Raw genomic sequence first — 7396 nt, 5'->3', positions numbered from 1 at the left:
CTAGACTTGGGGTTCTGAGCGGCCCCCGGGAGCCTGTAGACACCAGGGCCTGCGGGAGCAAGTCTACCTGGGGTGGAAGGGGAGCAGGCGAGCCGTCTCTCCTACATGGACAACTGGGGTAGGATAAGGGAGACAGTTCTCAGCCAGAGCTCTGGGTCCTGACACAATTATGCCCCCTACGATGTTCTCACAACGATGAAGTCATCTAAGGATGCATTTCTTAGAATGCACCCTTTCCTTAAGCTGCGCATGACTGAAATCCAAAATAACAGCAGTAAACCAGAAAAGAGTAAGGAAATCGGGGTGGCCGGATGGCTCAGTTGGTTAGAGTGCGAACTCTGAACAACAGAGTTGCCAGTTAGATTGCCACATGGGCCAGTGAGCTGCGCCCTCCACAACTAGATTGAGGGACAACCACTTGGAGCTGATGGACCCTGGAGAGAGACAATATTCCCTAATTTAAAAAAAAGTAAGGAAATCCACAAAGGTCTGAAGCAGGAGGCCTGGGACCAGGTTGCTGGGGTGGGTGCCACCTGGTGGTCTTCCCTGGTACTGCAATGCCTGGAACACTTCGCCTGTCCCGTCTCCCCCCATTTGGAGCTGAGACAGGAGTGGGGAGGGGCTGTTGTCAGGACTGGGTTGCAGCCTGCAGGGAACAGTGAGCAGCAGGAGTGGGAGGTAAAGATGACATTACCGAACACCTGCAAGCCAGTGCTTTATGTATACACATCTTAGTCCTAATAACAGGGTTATCCCCATGTTACAGGTGAGCTAGAACTGAGGCTCGGAGGACACACCAGTAAGGGGCAGCACAGTAAGGGGCAGAGGTGGGATTGGAACTCGGGTCTCTGTTACTCCAGAGATCCCAGTCTCTGCACCCTATTGCTCTTGGGGCCTCCGGGAGAAGGGGTTATGCAGCAGGCCCCCTGGAGAAGGGCCCTGAATCCTATAGGACAATGACCATGGGGGGTGTGGAAGGACTTCAGATCCTATAGGTCTGTCACCAAAGTCACCTGTAATCCTTGGAGCCTACAGGCTCACACAAGGAAGTTTCTAGAAGCAAGTGGTGGGACAAGAACACCCGAATTGTGAGTACAGGCCCAGGCCTGCAGGAAGACTGAGGTGGGCCCACTGGGCCTATCTCCACGGGGTAGCCATGGACCCCCGGACCGCAGCAGCCCTGGCTAACCCATCAGGAGAGGCGGCTGTCTTCACCCCAGCCTGCCAGCCTCTCACGACCACAGCTTGTGGAGGAGAAGATAAAGCCGGGGCGGGCAGGTGCTTGGAGCTTGGGCAGGATGGGGTAGGGGGCTGGCAATACTATACCAAGGTCCCTGAGCCTGTCCCCAGACCCAGTTCTGGGACAGCAAGAACACAGGAAATGGACGTTTAGGGATCCAGAGGTTATGGTGAGCCCCTAAAACTGCCTCCTGTTACTTTGCTGAGATGACTTGGTGCAGAATGTACTTGGTGCAAAATGGGCTAGAAGATGGTCAGCTGGTCCCTTCTGGGAGTCTGAGGAACCTGTCATTTCTCCCTCAGCCCCCGGCCAGGGAAGATGAGAAGCCAGGTCCACGGCCGGACCTCTCAGCCAGAAAGGCTTGGCCAGGCCTCATGGTTTAAGCAGCTGAGAGGGTGTCAATGTAGCCTGAGGAGGGTCACGGCTGCAGGTCAGCTGAGCCCCACCATAGCTTCAGGACAAGCTTTCCCGCTACTGAAGAAGCCCCCCCCCCCCCGTCCTAGCTGGCAGAGAGGGAGGCCAGAGACCACTTTTCTTCACACTGCCACACAACTGTACATGTGACGTGGCTATGGGTACGGTGGGGGTGTGGGTGCCCTGGTCATTTCTCAGCCCCTCAAGGGAGGCTGCAGACAGCTGAGTCTGACCAGGGACAGGCAGGGCTGGAGGAACCTCACAAAGCTTCACAGACCAAAACACTGTGGAGTAACATGTGGGTTCTGATCCCCCCCTCCCCTGCTCTCATTCTGTGCCATTGGGAGAGTCATCTCCCCAGGCCTCAGTTTCCTCACCTGTTGAATGAGACTGACAGGCACGTCATGAGGCTGCCGTGAGAATGAAATAAGAGATGTAGTGATGTCGGCACAGTGCCAGGGAGATGAAGGCTCAGAAGACCGTTGCAATGCCTAGCAAGTCATAGGCAAGGGCACCTCGTAGGGCTAGTGGAGTTTAGCACTGGGCTCTGTGTGACTTCAATACTGGCAAGCGCCGGCTGTACCTGCAGCAGCTCAGGATGCCCTTTTTTTTTTCTTTTTTTTAAACTTTTACTTATTTTAAGTGTGTTTTTCCAGGACCCATCAGCTCCAAGTCAAGTAGTTTCAATCTAGTTGTGGAGAGCACAGCTCACAGTGGCCCATGTGGGGATTGAACCGTCAACCTTATTGTTAAGAGCACCGTGCTCTAACGAACTGAGCTAACCGGCCACCCCCAGGATGCTTTTTAACAGCTGTGTTGTTTTTCGCTTTGTTTTATTTTGTTTTAAAGGAGGCACAGCTCACAGTGGCCCATGCAGGGATCGAACCGGCAACCTTGGTGCTACCAGCACCACGCTCTAACCAACTGAGCTAACCGGGCATCCCAACAGCTGTTGTATTTTAAATTCACCTATTATAAGTGTACGTTATATGTTTAGACCCCACCAAAAATTTCATTTTCGCTGATCTCAGGGACATAGACCTCAACAACTAGCCAGTCTCTCCCTCATCCCCAAGTTGCATCCTTTTGCAATAAGCAGTGGCCCATGTGGGAGAGGACCTTGCACTCCTACCTGTAGGGCTGGGGAGGGGTGGACTCATGCAGCAGAGACCCTGGGCTACAGCAGTGATTCCTGGTGGTCACACAACACCAAAATTGCAAGATACATATGGGGAGAAAGAGGAACCTTCCAGGCAATACCCCCGTGAGAGACTGGACAGGGCTCTCTCCCAATAACTCCAGGTCCCATTGACTTTATTTCCTAAATGATCCCAAACGTGCCACTGTCTGCCTTCATCCTGGTCCAGACCCCCATCATCTCTTCCTGCACAGAGCAATAGTTAATGGCCTGCAGCTGCCTCTTGGCCTCTGCCCCTCCCCCAGATCATTCTCTACACAGCAGCCCAAAGGAACCTTCTAGAACCTGACACAAGCACTCTCCTGTTCAAACATATCCCCTCCCCCGTGACTCTCACTGGATTAAGCCCAGCCTCTACTGAGGCCCTGAATGGGCTCACCTGCCCCCCTCTAGTTTCACCTCAAACCGACTGCCTCTTGCTCTACAGGCCCTGACCCAGCTTCTCTCAGTTCCTTCTCTGTCTCTCCCACTTCCTCTTCTGCCTCCTATCCCTCCCCAGTCTGGGTTGGTGCTTGAATATTTAGGGCAGAGGAAAACACAAGTCAGTTTGGCAATAGGAAGGAAATGGGGACCAAAGAGGAGGAAGAAAGAGCTTGATGGTAGCAGCGGGGGAGGGGATTAGAAGAGACTGGGAAGAGATGGTGTATAAGCCAAGTCTTTGGGTGTAGACTGCGTTTTGACTGAGTGAGCTGCTTGTGCCTGGGCAGTGGGCAAGGGCCTCCAGGAGGAGGGCACAGCCTACTGGGGCAACAGCACACATCTAGTTTGACTAGAGGGCACGTGTAGGGGGTGGGATGATGTGACCTTGAATGCTAACTTCATCAATTTAGGCCCTAACTGTGCCAGAAAAGACTTCCATTTTTACTTTTGCCAGAAGAGGAACTTTTCTTTTTCTTTCTCCAATATTTTATGAAATGCTTTTCACTGCCCAGGTCCTGTGCAAAGAGGAATTCAAAGACTAACCAGCCCTAATTCATGTCCGCCAGGCCAGTGATTTCCCAAACGTAGGTGTGGAACAGAATGACAGATCCCCACATATATCAAGTCCCAGGCCCAAAACACCACCTTTCTGTGGCTTTCCTGAGTCAAGACAAGACAGGCTAAAATTCTCAAAAAAGAGTTTTCTAAACCAAGAGCAAACCGAAAGGAAATAAACTCCTCGACTACTTGAAGTACAAAATGAATCAGACTTTCCGCTGGTTCCTTAAGGCCTCCCAAACCAAAATGCAGTCTTTCTGTTCTCCTCCCCCACACATGTGAGAAATCTGCATGCAGCCCAACATGCAGTCATAATTTCCAAGGCCACGCACCGTCTCACCAGCTACTCCTGGAGAGAGTTCATGTAGACACCTCGGTGGAGTAAATGACCTCCCTCCAGGCTGCTGCTTCAAATCCCAGTGCCCGTGTTCTGTGTTCCCTCTCCCTCTCTCTCCAGTTTCAAACACAGTAGAGTAACAGAAGTGGAGGGAGAGAAGCAAAAGGAGAAATTTAAATATTTGAATCAGAAATTTAATATTCGAATCAGAAGTCACCAACAAACCACAAATAAGATGGAGCCTTCCTTCACTAAATATTTCTAAATCCTCAAGCTTTGGAGGGTGACCTAGGAAATGGCTTTCCTTAAATCTCAATCTCCCTCCTTTGTGTTTCTTTCTCTCATAAGGCAATTGTATCTATTACCTTCTAGTGTGGTGATTTGTTCGAGATTGTGAAATCCTTCAAACCCAGGTAACTTTCTGGTGCATCTTGATTTTCTCCACATAGCCAGGTGCAGTGTTTCGTATGGGGCACATGCCACATGAATGGCTGTCCAACCAAGTGGGTAATTGAGAAGCAAGTAGCAAAATAATACACCTACCTGAGAATACTTCATTTTGGTGGTTGAGAACGTTCCTTGCACAGATGCATTGCTGAAAATTTCCTGTATTTCATTATCTACACAGAAACAGTTTTCCTGCCATGTGCCCACCCCTATAACTGTCATGACATTTACTTTTTGTTTGTTTGTTTTGGAAGAATTTTATGGTTTTATTAAAACACAGTTTGCACACAAGCTGTCTATTCATTTTCTTCACTGTGCAGCCGGGCATTGGGATTGATGACTCTGATGGCCAGCTGGGCTGCTCTTTCTACAATGGCTTTGCGGTTCATTCTTTCAGGAGACGTTGTGAGCAATCTCAGTACAGTAAGATGTGTTGCCCATCAGCAGCACTTCCAACTCCTTGACATTGTGGACCAGGAACTTCCGAAAGCCACTGGGCAGCATGTGCTTTGTTTTCTTGTTACTTCCACAGCCAACGGTGGGCATCACGATCTGGCCCTTGAATCTTCTGCACACCCTGTTATCAACGCCGCTGAGTTTCCAACAGTTACACTTACTTTTGACATATCGGTCTGACTGGTGCCGGATAAAGTTCTTGGTCCTCTTTTTGACCATCTTGGGCTTCACGAGTGGTCTGAGGGCAGCCATGATACCGGGTAGAAGATGCACGGACATTTACTTTTATAATGGAATGTTAAAATCACGTGACCTCTGGAAGTTACGTGCCTGCTTTTGCAATACCAGATAGGTAACAGTTGTTCTTTGTTTCTTAGGATAGATTCACGTTTCCATCTAGAATAATTTTCCTTCTTCCTGAAGGACTTTCTTTAACATTTTCTATAGATGCTGGAGATGACTTATTTCAGCTTTGGATGTCTGAAAAACTCTCTATGACACCATTGGCCATAGAATTCTAGATTAACTGTGTGTTTTTTCTTTCAGTACCGTATTTTGCCGTGTTTAATGCACTCCCATGTATAATGTGCACCCACGTTTTTGGCCCAAATTTTCAGGGAAAAAACTTTTCATTTTAATTCAAATTTTTATTTGTTTATATTTAGATACTTGTTTTTTGTATTATAAAAGAATTTTAGCATTTATTTTTTAACATATGGTACAAGAAATTTTATGTAACAAATAATTACAAAAACACAAGAACAGATACAAGGTACAAGAAATTTTATGTACTGGTAACCAATTTACAATATTTACCCATCATAGAAGGCCAAGAACTTTTCATTGTTGCAAGTTCGTCATAAGTTCAACAAAACCGATTATTGTATTCCTGGGTAGTATTTTGCTTACAAATATAGTTATTGATTGCTAGATTACACTTTTAACTCATAAGCATAAATAAAAGAATTAAAAACATTTATATACATACAGAATTAGTACTACCCATGTATAATGTACATCCTTATGTTTCCCTGACAAATTTGGGCAAAAATGTGTGCATTATACACAGCAAAATATGGTATTTTAAAGATTTGCCCCCATTGGGTCACTTGCATTGCTTCAAAACAGGAAGATGTTGTCATCCTTATTTTTCGTTCCTCTGTCTGTAACATATTTTTCTTTGGTTCTTTAAAGGTTTTCTCTTTATCCATTTTTTTTTTTTTTTTTAGCAATTTATTTAGGATATGCTTTGGTGTAGTTTTCCTTGTGTGTATTGTGTTTGGGGCTCATTGAGCATCTTGGATCTATACTATAGATTTGTAGATTTCCTCAAATCTGGAAATTTTCTGACATTTTTTCTTCCAGTATTTTTTCTGTACCATCATCCCCTTCTTCTTCAGACATTCCGCTTACATATGTATTAGACTGCTTGTACTACAACTCACTGGTGCTCTGTTCATTTAAAAAAAAAATTTATTTTCCCTCTGGGTTTCATTTTGAATACCATGTATTGCTACCATGTTTCCCTTAAAATAAGACCTACTGGACCATCAGCTCTAATGCGTCTTTTGGAGCAAAAATTAATATAAGACCCGGTATTAAATTAAATTATATTATATTATATTATATTATATTATATTATATTACATTACATTATATTATACCCGGTCTTATATTGTAGTAAAATAAGACCGGGTCTTACATTAATTTTTGCTCCAAAAGATGCATTAGAGCTGATGGTACAGCTAGGTCTTATTTTCGGGGAAACACGGTATGTCTTCAAGTTTACTAATGTTTTTATCTGCAATGTCTAATCTACTGTTAATCCCATCCAGCATATTTTTCATGTCAGACATCATAGTTTGCATCTCTAGAAGCGTGATTGGGATTTTTTTTAGATCTTCATATCTCTGCTTAACTTTTTTTTAAAAATGGGCTCTATTTTTTAGAGCAGTTTTCGGTTCACAGCAAAACTGAGTGGAAGGTAGAGTTCCCATGTTCCCCCTGCCCCCACACATGCATAACACCCCCCCCATTACCAGTCATCACCAGAGGGTACATTTGTCACAACTGAGGAACCTACACTGACGCATCATTATCACCCAAAGCCCATAGTTTACATTAGGGTCGACTCCTGGTGTTGTACATTCTGTGGGTTTGGACAAACGTATAATGACATGTATCCATCATTATATACCCCTAGAAGGTACAGAATTATATATTCTGTATGATATAGGATAGTTTCACTGCCCTAAAACGCCTGTGCTCCACTTAGTCATCCTCTACTTGACTTTTGAACACATGGAATACAGTTATAATAACTGTT

General features: G+C 45.8%; 1 pseudogene; it reads right to left on the bottom strand.

Annotated features, from left to right (window-relative positions):
• Positions 1–4861: 4861 nt before the first annotated feature.
• On the bottom strand, positions 4862–5388 carry LOC109443579 (large ribosomal subunit protein eL32; annotated as a pseudogene).
• Positions 5389–7396: the final 2008 nt, after the last annotated feature.

This window comes from Rhinolophus sinicus, linkage group LG10 (assembly GCF_036562045.2).
Source record: "Rhinolophus sinicus isolate RSC01 linkage group LG10, ASM3656204v1, whole genome shotgun sequence".
NCBI lineage: Eukaryota > Metazoa > Chordata > Mammalia > Chiroptera > Rhinolophidae > Rhinolophus > Rhinolophus sinicus.
The sequence above is the reverse complement of the archived record's forward strand: the minus strand, read 5'-3'. Positions and strand labels throughout refer to the sequence as shown.